The sequence below is a fragment of the Ursus arctos genome, unplaced genomic scaffold (assembly GCF_023065955.2).
Source record: "Ursus arctos isolate Adak ecotype North America unplaced genomic scaffold, UrsArc2.0 scaffold_28, whole genome shotgun sequence".
NCBI lineage: Eukaryota > Metazoa > Chordata > Mammalia > Carnivora > Ursidae > Ursus > Ursus arctos.
In genome coordinates, this window is record NW_026622963.1 from 11,030,520 (window position 1) to 11,045,603 (window position 15,084).

The window sequence follows — 15,084 nt, forward strand, 5'->3', positions numbered from 1 at the left end:
CTGGACTCTTTATTCTGTTCCACAGATCCATTTGTCTATCCTCGTGTGAATTATGACACAGTCTAATTACTGTGGTTTTATAGCAAACCCTGTTATCTGGTAATGAAAGTCTTTCAGCTTTGTTCTTAAGATTGTCTTGACTATTCTTAGTCCTTTTCATGTCTGTGTGGATTTTAAAACCAATTCATCACTCCCTTTTTCTACCCTATATATAAGCCATCTGGCATTTTATTAGGATTCTATTTAATCTATAGACCAATTTAGGAAGGAGTCAATCTTCACAGAACTGAGTTTCCCAATCTGATTATAGATTATTAGCTTTTAATTTCTGTCAAAGTTTTCTGTCAAAAGGTCTTACAAGACTTGTTTGATTTTTTTTTTTTTTGGATTCTATTGTAAATGGTATTGTTTTTGTAAATTTCATTTTCTAACTTGTTGCTTGTATACAAATTAATTTTGTATTTTGATCTTGCATCAAGTAGTCTTGCTAACTTCATTTACTAATTCTAATAATTTGTAGATTTTTTACATTCCCAAGTAATATATTTAGGTTTATGAAAGAGACTGGCCTGTAAATATTTTCTCTCAAAATGTGATAGTCGGGTTTTGGCATCAAGGCTTTGCTGATTTCAGAAAACGAGTCAAATTCTATGAAAGATTTTAACTAAGATTGGGGTTACTTCTCTAAACATTTATAAGAATTCACCAGTGGGGCGCCTGGGTGGCTCTGGTGGGTTAAGCGTCTGCCTTTGGCTCAGGTCATGATCCCAGCGTCTTGGGATGGAGCCCAGTGTCAGGCTCTCTACTCTGCAGGGAGTCCTTTTCTTCCTCTCCCTCTGCCTCTCCCCGTGTTCGTGCTTTCTCTCTCTCTCTAATAAATAAAATCTTAAAAAAAAAAGAATTCACCAGTGAAGTCATCTAGGTATGACTTTCTTTGTAAATAAAATTTAAATAATGGAGTTAATGCCTTTAACAGGTAAAAGCAATATTCAGATATCCCATTTCTCCATGTGCCAATTTTGGTAAAGTATGTTTACCATTTCACCTGAAATTTAAAATTTGCTTGCATAAAGTTGTTCATAATATCTTACCATTTTAACATCTGTAGAATCTGTAGAGAAATGTCTTCTTTTCATTCCTAATATTGTATTCTTTTTTTTTTTTTTAAAGAATTTATTTATTTGAGAGAGAGAGCACAAGCGAGAGAGCACAGGAGGAGCGGCAGAGGCAGAGGCAGAGGGAAAAGCAGGCTCCCAGCTGAGCAGGGAGCCAGATGCAGGGCTAAATCCCAGGACCCTGAGATCATGACCTGAGCCAATGGCAGATGCTTAATCGACTGAGCCACCCAGGTGCCTTTTTTCCCCCTTGATCAGTATTGCTAGAGGTCTATGCATTTTACTGATTTCTTCAAAGAACTAACTTTTGGTTTTCTTGTTATTTCCTATTGCACATTTGTTTTCTATTTCATTAATTCCTACTTTTTATAATTTCCTTTTACTACTTACTTTAGTTTTAATTTGCTGTTCTTCTCCTAATTTCTTGAGATGGATATTGAGATCACTGATTTTTGACTTTTCTAATATACCCATTTATAGCTATACATTTCCCATCATATACATTTCCATCATAGCTTTAGCGGATTCACATATATTTTGATATACTGTATTTTCATTATCATTCTGTTGCAAATGTGTTCTAATTTCATAGTGCTTTCTCTTTGATCCAATGGGTTATTTGGAAATGTATTTTGGGGGGAGTTTGCTACCTACTCTTTTATAATCCATTCCTTAATTCTATTGTGGCTGGATAGCACATTCTGGATTAGATTTGTTGAGACTTTCTCTATGGCCCATCATGTGATCTATTTTGGTAAAAGATCTGTGTGAACTTGAAAAAACATTTTTTAAGCTGTATTACTAGATACATACAAACTTACAGTTCTTACGTTTTCCTGATAGAATGACCCTTTTGGGGTGTCCGGTTGGCTCAGTTGCTGGAACATGGGACTCCTGATCTTGGGGTTGTGGGTTTGAGCCCCATCTTGGGTGTAGATTACTTAAATAAAATAAAATAAAAAAAAAAGAACAACCCTTTTATAATTATGAAATATTTTCTTATTTCTAGTTATTCTTCTTGTATTCAAGTCTATTGTGCATTGTTATTAATATATATATATATATATATATAGTTTGTTTTGTTTAGTGTTTGTATGATATTTTCCATTCTTTTATTTCCAATCTTTCTGGGTCTTTACATTTATGGTGAGTCTTTCATAAGCAGTATGTAGTTGTATTAAAAACAAATCAATCTGACATTTACTGTTTTAATTGGTTTTTAAATAAAATTTGGTTTCTACCTATTATGTTATTGTTTCTGTCTCATGTTATATGTCCTTCTCTTTCCTTCTTTTGGATTAATCTAGTAATTTTTCATTCTGTTTTTCTCCTAGCTATACACTCACTTACTGTTCTTTTACTGGTTATACAGGAGATTACAACATACATCATTGGCTTATTTTAGTCTAATAAAACATTAGGAATTCTACTCCTTCCGGACAATGCTAGGACCTTGTACTTTCCATTTACACTGATCCTACCTTTTGTGTTACAATGATCACACATTTTAATTTTATATATATTTAAAACCCCGAAAGACATTACTGTTTTTATATAGTCAATGTTAATGTAGCTGTATCCACGTATTTATCCTTTCTGTTGCTCTTTGTTTCGTTCTTGAACTTTCAAGTTCCATCTAGGATCATTTTTTTCTGTTTGAAAAATTACCTTTAGGGTTTTTTGTTTGTTTTTGTTTTTTTGTGACGGAATGCATGCAGTAAGTTGTTTTAGTTATTTTTCTGGTAATCTCTTTATGTCTCATGTACTTCAGAACAACATTTTCATTGGGAATAGATTTTTAGATTGACAGTTAATTTCTTTAAGCACTTTAAAGATTGCATTCTATTGTTTTTTTGACCTCCACTATTTCTGTTGAGAAGTCAGATGTGTCTTATCATTGTTCCTTTGAATATGAAAGGTCTTTAATTCTCTGGCTACTTTCAGCAGTTTTACTATAAAGTGCCTAAGTTTGGTACTCCTTGCATTTCTTCTTATTTTCCTCCTTGCATTTATTCTGCTTGAATCCATGGCTTCATGTCTTTCATCAGTTCAGGAAAATTCTCAGTCATTATGTCAAAAGTTTAGCTAAGGTACTCCACGGTATTGCTGTATTGGTGTCCATTTTATTGGGCCAAGCAGCCTGGGGGTGGAGGGAACTTAAACTGACATTCGCCCCTCAGGAAAGCACGTGCCTTAGCCAACAACCTGCAGAGTCACACATGAATTTAAGTTCCTGATACGATTTACCCAATAGCTGTTGTGATAACAGTCTCCCCTAGCTCCCAGGGCCTTCCCCTTGTGCGTCCCCTCGGTTAAGATCCCCTTGGAGCTTATTAAATTCTGTTCTTTTGGTTTCAATTGATCAGTCAAGCCTTAGCCTGGGAACTCTAAAGCACTTCGCCCATGGAACCTCATAAAGGCATATGCCCCGGTCCTGTGGCTCTCTCTATCTGTACCCTACCTTGATCTTCCTGTGTGGTCCCTTAAGGTGTACCGTGTACTTTCTCTAGGACCTGTGAGAAATAAATTTTTCTATTTCAATTCCCTTATGATCTTTTGTTAAACTGTGCTTCACCACTTGACACTCCAGAGCTCTACTTACCAAAGGTTAATTTAACAATTAGTCACAACACATTACCTTTTCAAACACTGCTTTTCCTAATTTTCTCTCTCCTTTTCCAGGACTCCAATTACAAGTGTATTAGACTTTTTCATCACTTCCCCTATATTTTTGAATATTTTCATATTGCTGCGATAACAAATTACCATAAAACTACTGGCTTAGAGTTATACAAATTTATTTCCTTATGGTCTGGATATTAGAAGTCTAAAACGGTTCCAAAGGGCTGGATTTGTCTGGAGGCTCCAGGGGAGAATCCATTTCCTTGCCTTTTCCAGCTTCTAGGTGCTGCCTTCTGGTTTATGGCCCCTTCCACCACCTTCAAAGCCACGAATGCAGCATCTTCTCTTCTCTCTGACCTATTTCGGTGTATCTTCTATCTATATCTGATCTTTTTGCCTCCCACTTAAGATCCTTCTGATTACACAGGACACATCTGGATAATCCAGGATAATCTTACCTCAAGATTCCTAATTTAGTCATATCTGCAAAGTTCTTTTTTTCTTATGTAGGGTAACATATGCACAGGTTCTGGGGATTAGGATATGGACATCTTTCAGGGGCCATTATTCAGCCTTTCACATTCTCTTATACTTTTTATTATATTTTCATACTTCTTCTCCATGCTTCAGTCTGACATTTTCTAAGGCTCCATCTTCCAATTCACCTCTTCTGTTTTGTTAAATCCTATTAAAGGTTCTTAGTTTCAATCATTGTATTTTTTGGTTTCTAGAACATCCAAATGATTTTTAAATCCCACTTCTCTAGTAACATTTTCCATTTTAGCATCTATTTCTTTTAAACGTATTAGTCACTGTCTGTGTTTGATAACTCCAATATCTGTATCACTTCATCTGTTCCCACTGTCCGCATTTTCTCTTAATCCTATTATTTTCATTTGCCTGGTAATTTTTGCTAACAAGGTAGATGGAAAATTGTAGAAGCTTTGGAAGACATTACTGCCTTCAGAGAGAAATCACCCTCTCCTCTGGAATGCAGCAACAGGATAGATCACCTTATTTTTATCAGAAACTGAGCTGATTTGAGGTTAGGTGGCAATTTTCATAAGGCTCTCTCTCTACCTCTAGTTTGCCTCCACTTAAAGGGTATAGTCCTTTAAAACGGAATCCTACTTGAGAGTCTGGGCTACTTATAGGTCCTTTCCTCCCTGGAGGAACCTGAATTTTAACTTTTGCTTCTCAACATCATGAGACGGACAAAAATTTCACTCTGATTTTCAGGAGTTTTCTGCTTAGCTTCTTAACCTTTGACTCTGGGTAACAAATATCCTAAGAGAAAAATAAATTAAAAAAAATAATTTCTTGGTGCCTAACCTTTTCTCCTAGGATTTTTGGCTCCTCAGTCCTGGCCACCTGGGGATCTCTAAACTCCCAATTTTTGTGTACCAGCCCTAAACTGGCTCCTCTGCTTCTAGCAGAAGTCCTCTGCTAAGTTTCATAATCTCTTCTTTTGTACCAAGAATTAACCAAATTCCTAGAGGGGAAAAGAGAAGCACAGAACATAAGTCCACATCTTTGAAGTTGCCTGGACTCCATAATTTTGGTTTCTTAAGTTCTGGCTACCTCAGTAGTCTCTGATATTACTATTCTTTTCTTTCCTTTTTTTGGTATGATATTTGCCTTTTCATGTTGTTCTCAGCAAAAGCATCAGTCTGTAGTAACCTAGTCCTTCAGAGCCAGATGTGGAAGTCATAGCAGGGTTCTCAATCAAAACTCTACTGGTTACTAGCTGTGTGACTTTGGCAAATTACTTAACCTAGATACTTAAACATTCTGAGTTTCAATTTTCTTTTATGTAAAATGAATACTATCTTATACAGTTATGAGATGTGAAGATTAAATGAAATACATTTGTAAAATGTCTAGTAACAAAAACACTTAATGAGGGCTTACTATGTGACAGGCACCTTATGTGGATTTAATGGAGATATGATTATCATCTCCCATTTCCTTTCCAAGGTCACATAGTAGTAACTGATGGAGCAAGGATTTGACTCTAGAGCACTTTCCTTACTAACTACTCAATACTACTTCTCTAATATTGCTTTTGTATCATGTCTGATACCAGTTAAATGCTCAATAAATGTCAGTTATTATTATACAGGAAATAAAAATGCTTCAGAAATATACACTGATCACATCAGTTTTCCTCTTCTTTTTATTTTTTCCTTTTTCTTTTTGAAAAAACATTCTTAAAACATCTTTCTATGTATTTTAAAAGAACCTCTTGTGAAAAATGTCTAATAGCCTACTGAATGGGGAGGCAATCATTTGCTTAACCACTACTTTACTGTTGGATATTCAGAAGGTTTCCATTTTTTTAGACAGTATAGATATCAGTACTATTAACATTTTGTGTCTTTAACTCCTTTCCTCATTTGAAGTATTTTTTCAGAATAAAATCCTATCAGTCGATTACTGGCTCATGACTATGAACACTTCATTATTGCTGATATAACAGCTATACCGTTACACTGTTACCCCAAAGAGTTGTAGTAATTATGATACCATCAGCAACGAAAATGAAAGGTTTGTGTCAAGAGAATAGGAATTAAAGCTATGGAGAACAGGAATGACAGAAATGTGGAGATGGGAAAGAGAAGAAAGATATACATTCTGAGGCTAGGAAAGAAAAAAGTGGAGTACCTGGATACTAATTCTCGTGAAGGAGGGGTATCAATTTCACTTAAAGGAGTAGGGATGGAAAAAGGACTGGGCTGTGCTGAAAATTCAAATGCTTCAATATAAATAAACACACATGTACAACATAATCTTTGATGAATAATGTTTCTATGATAAGTTTTCAAAAGACATGTGTTTCCCACCCTCATCAATGCAACACTGCATACAGAGAAATATTATTTAGGTGTAATTTACAGATAAGATTATCTGATACACCAGGGTTTAACTTAATCTTCAATATCACTTATTTTAACCTAACATTCTAACAACATTTAGTAATCCGGTGTGTGCATCTCTATTATTGTTGTTTGAAGATACGCAGAGAAATTATCTCTCTTGAGGATAGCATATTAAATTATAAAAATTTATACATATAACTTACAAAATAACCACACGTTACTGTTTTCTCTTAGTTTAGTCAATTTAGTAAAACGTACTGGGAAGCAGAAGGCCTATGTTCTAGCACCCACTATGTCACCTGCTTGGTGCATAATTTTGGGCCTTACCTGCCTTACCTCTATATTGGGATTATATTTTATCTGACTAAAAGCCAGTATAGGAACATGATATCTCTTGTTTAATATTCCTGATCTTAAATATATTTAGTGAGTATACTATACTTGAATAAAAGTGAAAGGGTCTCTCATTTGCTAATGCCTACCATGATTTGAATCTTTTTTTAAAAATTGAATATCTTATTAACCTCATCACCAGTTTAGATTTGAAGTTATTATTTTAAAAGCTACTTTGCAGGACTCTCTTAGGGTCATTTGTCTGCTCCTTCTACCATCAGATGAATCTCAATGTATATACTCAAAGGCAGTTGCTTTTCTACCACTGCCTTCCTCTTTCTCCTATTGTAGATTTTGGGACAGTTTCTCATCAGGGAGAAACAGAAAGGGCCCTGAAAATGTGGGCTTAAAGAGAGACCCTCCTCTCTTTGTCTTTGCACTACAGCCTCCCCAAGAAAAAATGAAGCAAATAAAAGACTTCTCTGCTAACTGCTTCATTATGTGCACAGGTAAGTGCCTGACTATCCAAGTTCCATCTCAGATTTTTCTTCCAGTTTCTGTTAGCCCCTAGAAAATTTTAGGGGATCGTGGAGTGTGAGAATGGTAACTTGCTTAAGAGGCATTCAAATCTTGTCTCTATCACTTACTGGTTAAGTGATTTTGGGAAAGTGACCTAAGCTCTCGAAGTCTCAATTTTTTCATATGTAAAATGAAGTTAGTTAATACCTACAACACTAAATTATTAGAATTAAATTAGTCAAATAGTATTTGGAATTACGGCTAACTGTGGTTTGAATGTGAATATCATTTAGAAAATAAGGAGAGCCCCACTGAATAGTTTTTAAGCTGATTCAAATTAGAGGCTGGTTTATTTCTAGGGTTCTAAAAATCCATACCTTTTAAAAAATCCATTCTAGATGGCAGAGCAAATATAAAGGCTTTGAATTCTTTCATGCTCCAATAGATGCCAATTCCAAGGTATAGAAAATGGTATATTAAAAGCAACAGCCAAAAAGAAGAATAATTTTGTATCTATTCAATTAGCCAAAAACTTGCTGGTGAAATTATGGGGAGAACAACACACTCATACATTGCTGGTGCATCAAAAGTTAGTTCAACCTTTCAGAGAAATAATACAGTATTCTATCGAGAACTATAAAATGCTGATACCCTTAGAACCAATAATCCCACTCATAAGACTTTATCCTAAGACGTTAATTCAAATAACGATAATAGCGGGCACATAAAAGGTACTCACATATTTCTTCAAATGAATACCTTTATTTGCACTGGGCTCTCCAAGTCACTGCCCTTGGGTTCCTTCTCATTTAAGATTTTCTATTTTCATCACCTCAGGATAGTTTTATTTATTTATTTATTTATTTATTTATTTAAAGATTTATTTGACAAAGAGAGAGTGAGTCAGCAAGAGAGGGAACACAAGCAGGGGGAGTGGGAGAGGAAGAAGCAGGCTCCCAGCGTAGGAGCCTGATGTGGGGCTCGATCCCAGAACGCCGGGATCACACCCTGAGCTGAAGGCAGCCGCTTAACGACTGATTCACCCAGGCGCCCCAGGATAGTTTTATTTATTTAAAGATTTTATTTATTTATTTGACAGGGGGGTGGAGAGAGAGAGAGCGAGAGCACAAGCAAGGGGAACAGCAGGCAGAGGGAAAGGGAGAAGAAGCAGGCTCCTCACTGAGCAGGGAGCCCGATGCGGGGCTTGATCCCAGGACCCTGGGATCATGACCTGAGCTAAAGGCAGACGCCCAACCACTGAGCCACCCAGGCACCTCTCAGGAGAGTTTTAGAATCAAATTATTTTGTCTTTGTCTAGTCTCTGTTCTCCAACCTTCTCCATTAACTTCATTGTTGATTGCTATCAAACCCCCTGACCTTCTGATACTTTCAACCTCTAAATTCAGTTTACCTTTATAAGGACACCAAGTTGACAATATACTACACCCTTGACCAAATAAAAAATCTGGCGCTTCCATCAAGATCCTAGGATGTATTTCTCCTTTGTCAACACCTTTCTAGTCTCACCAACTGCCTTACTGCCTGCTTCACTAAGACAAAAGATAGCCAGAAACCTTCATACCCATCCTCACCTGATCCTCACTATATCTCTAAGTCTTGTACCTAGCCACTTGTATTTCCCTCTAGGATCCAAGGAAAAATTATCACCTCCTTGCTTCCATACTATTGCTTTCTTCTAGTTCCATCCAAAATCCAAATTCTTCAAGTTTAAGTATCTCCTTCTTTTTTAAAGATATAATTCACACACCTCTTTAGTGTACGATTTCAGTGGTTTTTAGTATGTTGGTATACAAGGTACTTTAGTATCAAGATTGTACAACCATCACCACTATCTAATTCCAGAACATCTTCATTAACCCAGAAGAAATTCCATGCCCATTAGCAGTCACTCCCCATCCCCTACCTCCAACCCCTGGCAACCTCTGATATACTTTCCACCTCTATGGACATTTCATATAAATGGAATCATACATAATGTGACTTTCTGTGTCTGGCTTCTTTCATTGAGTGTAATATTTTCAAGGTTCATCCATGTTATAGTATGTATCACTACTTCTTTCCTTTTTACTGATGAATAATATTTCTTTGGATGGCTATACTACACTTCATTCATCAACTGATGAACATTTGGATTTGTTTCTATTTTTTGACTCTTACGAGTAGTGCTGTTATGAACATCTGCATAAAAGTTTTTATGTGCATATATTTTCTTTTTTTTTAAAATTAATTTATTTGACAGAAAGAGAGAGAGCACAAGTAGGGGGAGTAGCAGGTAGAGGGAGAAGCAAGCTCCTTGCTGAGCAGGGAGCCCGATGTGGAGCTCCATCCCAGGACCCTGGGATCATGATCTGAGCTGAAGGCAGACACTTAACTGACTGAGCCACCCAGGCGCCCCTGTATTTTCAATCTCTTGGGTATGCAAACTAGGAGTAGAAATGCAAGTTAAGTACCTCTTGATATCCAAATCTATTGTTTCTGAGTTCTGAGAGCTTGAGTTATCTTTCGCAATGCAAACAACTCTATACTGACCTCTCCATCCCACCTTCACTCAAACACCTGGAGTCTTCGGAGTCTACACGTTAATTGCAACTTACTTCTTTCCACTTAAATTGAAGACAGGGATCAATTCTCACAGTTTTGATCATACAGTAGTTGTTTAATATATGTTCATTGATACACTGACATCCTGAGATGCTCACAAATGCGAGAATGAGGACTTATTCGTTCCTTCATTTGGCAGATACCTGAGTTGTACACTGGTCACTGTGCTTAATGTTCGGTACAAATAGTGCACAAAAGTTAGTAAGTTCCATCATACCCCAAGTGCCACTTCAACTCCACAAATATGCACTATATACTTATGATGTGAATAGCATTGTGTCAGGTATTTCAGCAGACACAGACAGGAAAAAGATATAGTCTGCAGCCTTTTATGGCAGTACATAAGCTCCACATACAAAAATAACAACAACAGGGGCGCCTGGGTGGCACAGCGGTTAAGCGCCTGCCTTCGGCTCAGGGCGTGATCCCGGCGTTACGGGATCGAGCCCCACATCAGGCTCTTCAGCTATGGGCCTGCTTCTTCCTCTCCCGCTCCCCCTGCTTGTGTTCCCTCTCTCGCTGGCTGTCTCTATGTCTGTCAAATAAATAAATAAAATCTTTAAAAAAAAAAAAAAATAACAACAACAAAAGCAAACAACAGCAGCAGCAGCAATGGATGCTAAATGCCATAAGGAAAGTACAAAAGGCTCTGGAGAGTCAATGGTAAGAGCATATATGCTTGAAAGAGTGGAGTGAGAAGGACCAATATCAGAAAATACTTCCTGAAGTTGAAGGTGGTAGGGCCTCCAAGATGATGGCATTTTGACAGATAGGGATTCCTAGCTAAAGAGAAAATGTTTCAGGTGGAGGATAGCAAGATTGAAAGGCTGGGTACAGTACAGAATTTTTTTCAGAGACCAATCCAGTTAGGAATGTGTAGATGGGTAATGAGTGAATGTTAGGCTTAGTATTTAAATAGGTTTAGAAGAATCATTTGAAAGCCTTTCTGTAACAATTCAAATTACTTTGCTGATTCCTTAATCTTTTCTTGAAACTCTTCTATTATATATACTTTCTAAAGTGATTATGGATATTAGAAATTTCTCCTTCTCACAAGAGATAGAAAATAAAATCTTAATAGCAGAGCAGGCTGATAGAAGAAGGCATAGGGGCGCCTAGGTGGCACAGCGGTTAAGCGTCTGCCTTTGGCTCAGGGCGTGATCCCAGCATTGTGGGATCAAGCCCCACATCAGGCTCCTCTGCTATGAGCCTGCTTCTTCCTCTCCCACTCCCCCTGCTTGTGTCCCCTCTCTTGCTAGCTGTCTCTATCTCTGCCAAATAAATAAATAAAATCTTAAAAAAAAAAAGAGAAGAAGGCATAATTTCAATAATTCTGGCACCGCATCTCCATACTTTGGGGGACATGTAAGGCTTAAAACACACATGTACGCAAATCATAATGGCCAAAATAGCAGAAGCAAGACTGGAATAAAATAATTGCATTCATTAAGGTCCTAACACCAGGCATTGTGCCAGGTGATTTACCCAGAATATACTCAATCCGCCAAACAACCCTATTTAGGTTTATGGCAACTGAGTCTGAGAGGTCAAATAAATTTTTCAAGGTAACAAAGCTAGTAAGCTCAGCTAGTAAAAGGTGGATATGAGTTTTGAAACCAGGCCTCTCCGATCCCCTATTTTCTCTATTGCTCACTTCTGTTTTTAGTACATAAAGGAGACCAGGGGCTTTAATGGTCTGGAGAAAAGTTAGGCTGAAATAGTCAAAACTAGTTTTGGAATGGCTTACAGATTGAGATCCGGAGAGATGAAGTTTAGGGCTGCTTCTCGATCCAGTATGAACAATGATTGTATGATAGATCTTATTTAGGAATACCAAGGCAGCAATACTCTGCTTTTCGTTTGGACACTAGAGAGTAAATTCCAAGCGAATAGGGTTATTTGTCTGTACTCACTGATACATCCCAAGTCCCTAGAACAGGGTCTATCCCACAGTAAGCGCTCAGTAAACTTTTGCTGACATAATGAAGTCGTGTAAGGAGTATTTTCATTCGAATACTCTTGAAATAGAGATAAAGACAGCAGAGTAGTAACTTTAAAAACCATTCAAGTTGTTAGGATACTCTCTTTAACACTCAACCTCATGGCAAAAACAAACTACCAAAACAACAAATATACAAAAAAGCAATAGTTGTAAAACATTAGCATGATTTTACAATGAAAGGTGGACAAAAGAAATTAAAAGACACTTTTGCACTTTATATAGCACCTAGCACTCTGTGGGTAATCAAATTTCAGTGAAATGGAATACAGAATTTTGGCCTGTTATTTTAATGTTTTAAACTTTTGTGAGCAGCATATCCAATGACCATTTCTGGAAAAGAAAATGGTTATCTAATCTGAGTACCTTAAAAGTACCAACAATTTCTTTCTTTTAGATGGCAAGCAATGGAATGAAACTCTCAAAATCATTAACTCAAAGAAGTAGCAGAGTACACTTCCATTAAGTCTTTATTTTTCTAATTTTGATACTATGTTTCTATTAAAACATACAAAGAAAGCTGCAACAAAGAGCGCAGAGGGGAAAAAAAAGTCTTTGGAAGATAGCAATCCTTTCTAAAGAAACACTTCTAAAGATTTAAAGAGAATAAAAGCAGGTTCCATGGACTTTTCCCTCTGTTTCTCACAAGCTTTTCTAATATTTCTTCTTTGATGGAACCAATGAATAACTACCACTTATCACAAAACGGCTTCTTTCAGATATGTGCTGTATATATTACTTTCTTCAGAACAGACAGTTCTTCAAGCTGCTCAAGTCTTTCAGCTGCAGCAATTTTTCTTATTTCTGTTATACTGCAATTCTTCCACGGAATATCATAAAGACCCAATTAAAAAAACTCCTTTGCTCTCCAGTTTCCTAAAGGCAATACTACGTAGCTCAATCAATATTTTAACTAAATTTTCTCTCTTTTTCATTTAGTTCCACAATCTTTGCTTACTTCAATAATTCGTAATACTATAGTTTAATTTGTCAGGGTGATCATATCATATTTTCTTTTATAATACATTACTATGGAAGATAGTGAGCACTTTCTTTCTAATCAATTAATTAATACTTGCTTGAGGCAGTCTAACATGTCCCTAGCCTTCAATTAATAATAACATAGACATTATCATGTCTTGCCAATTTTTGCAGAAATGTTGTAGTCTTTTAAAAGATAACTCACTGATTTTAGGGTCTTAGATTTTTTTTTTAAATGTTTACAGAAGGTTGGAACATATATTTTTCCTTACTGTAATACTTAGTTTAAAAGACATCTTCTAATAAATTCTAAGTGAAATAACTTTTTAAAAGACCTAGAATTAAAACAACTGCAAATTCTGAGGATAGATTAGGTAACAAATCCCAAAGAAAAAATACATAGGCCTTATTCTTTTAAAAATCCTTTAAAGACATTACGGTTCATTTGATATTCTAAAATGACTAAAACTGAGATTTCACAGGCTCCAGAATGACTCCTTCAGTACACACACACACACACACACAGTGATACTTGAAAAGAGAAGCCAAGAAATCTAAATTGTTGAGTGTTTATTACCACTTTACATATCATTTCTTATAAAACATTGAGAACATAGGAAAAATAAAAAGTTGTCTTATTCATCTTTTGCCCTTTGTGAGCCGAATGTCCTGCTTGCTTAAAATCTAGCTAAGTATCATGATCCTTGCACCATGGTTTGAAAACACAAAGAGCAGATACCAGTTTTTAATCAGTGCTGAAATTAATTATACTACAAAGGGGAAAAATTACCAATGCACAACTCTCAAAAGTGCTACATGAAAGTTACATGTAAGAATTTTTAAGGTTGAGGAAGTTGTTTTCAGGTACAGGGCAAAAGCTGTAGCTTCAAATCAACAGGTCCAAGAATTTAAGACACCAATCCTATCAGTTAAGGTAACACCAAGTATTTCAGTACTTTAGTATGATATCTCCACTCTTGTAAGGTGAAAATGCCTCATAATTTAGGTAAAACGTTGAGTCCTATAATAAGCCACCTCCTTAAAAGAGCAGCTACAGAGTTCCGGTGGCATGCCAAGACAGAGACCACCACTATACCTCACTGAATCCAGGTTGGACTTGAGTAGGGGAGCAGAGCTGGGAAATCCATTAATTACACAAGAAAGTATGTCTTGTGGAACTGAGCAATTTTAACAAAGGTCTTCGAATACTTTGATGAACGCTTAAAAAAATCGGGGGGGAAGGAAATTTTCATTCTCACACGTAGAAATAAAACTCATAAATTCTGACTGGAGGCTGGTGATTAGCACAACTTTGGGGAATAACCTAACTTTTCACATGAAACACAATCCTAAAACTTTAAGATACCGTCTATGCAAATGGCACCAAGTATCACGTTTTCAAGCCTTCGCCGGCAATGGAAGTGGGTTGGACACCCCCAAACCATCACCCTACCCCCACAGGAAATGAGTTCTGTCTTCCCCCTCCCCTTGGACGGCCTTCCTCCCCTCCCCCAACCGGAAGTGAAGCGCCCCCATTCAGTCGGCCTCAAACCGAGACAAACCAGTAACAGCAAAAGAGAGATGATCTTCAAGGGGTGAAGGGCACCTCCACTGTGGCCACCCCGAAGCTCGCCTTGCTTACTGACCTGCTGACGATAGGGGCAGGCAGGGGCCTGGGGCCTAAAGAAAGTCCCTTGCACAGAGGACAATTCCCTGAGCCCCTCTCAATCGCCTTCACTCTTCTCACTCCGTCGTCTCACAGCATGGAAAAAATTCCTCCGCAGTACTTTATTTTGATATCTTTTCTTTCCCTTTACCTGGTCGCGTAACCATCTTCCCATAGGTAACTTTTCTTATCGCAGTAACACTTAAAATTGTTCCGGTGGGGACAAAAATGGAATATTAGTCCCCACACCTTCAGAAAAATGAAGGGATTATTTTGTTCAAATGCGGCGAAGGACTACGTGATTACGCAAGGTGAGACTTACTTTCGCGGAGGTTTCTGGGAGATGTA

At 37.0% G+C, this 15,084-nt stretch overlaps 1 protein-coding gene across 17 annotated transcripts in view; it reads right to left on the reverse strand.

The window, feature by feature from the left end:
• HMG20A (high mobility group 20A) overlaps positions 1-15,029 on the reverse strand; it is a 75,979-nt gene extending 60,950 nt beyond the window's left edge. For 5 of the 17 annotated variants that reach the window (XM_044392035.3, XM_044392034.3, XM_057303674.1 and 2 more), the window contains exons 1-2: positions 14,717-15,029; positions 1,946-2,055 (exon numbers count right to left, since the gene is read on the reverse strand). The gene's annotated coding sequence lies outside the window, so the exon portion shown is untranslated. Of the gene's footprint in view, positions 1-1,936; positions 2,056-5,069; positions 10,568-14,716 lie in introns of those variants that run through there. The other 12 variants (XM_026478584.4, XM_057303676.1, XM_026478575.4 and 9 more) reach the window with 4 other exon arrangements.
• Between the last annotated feature and the right edge of the window lie 55 nt (positions 15,030-15,084).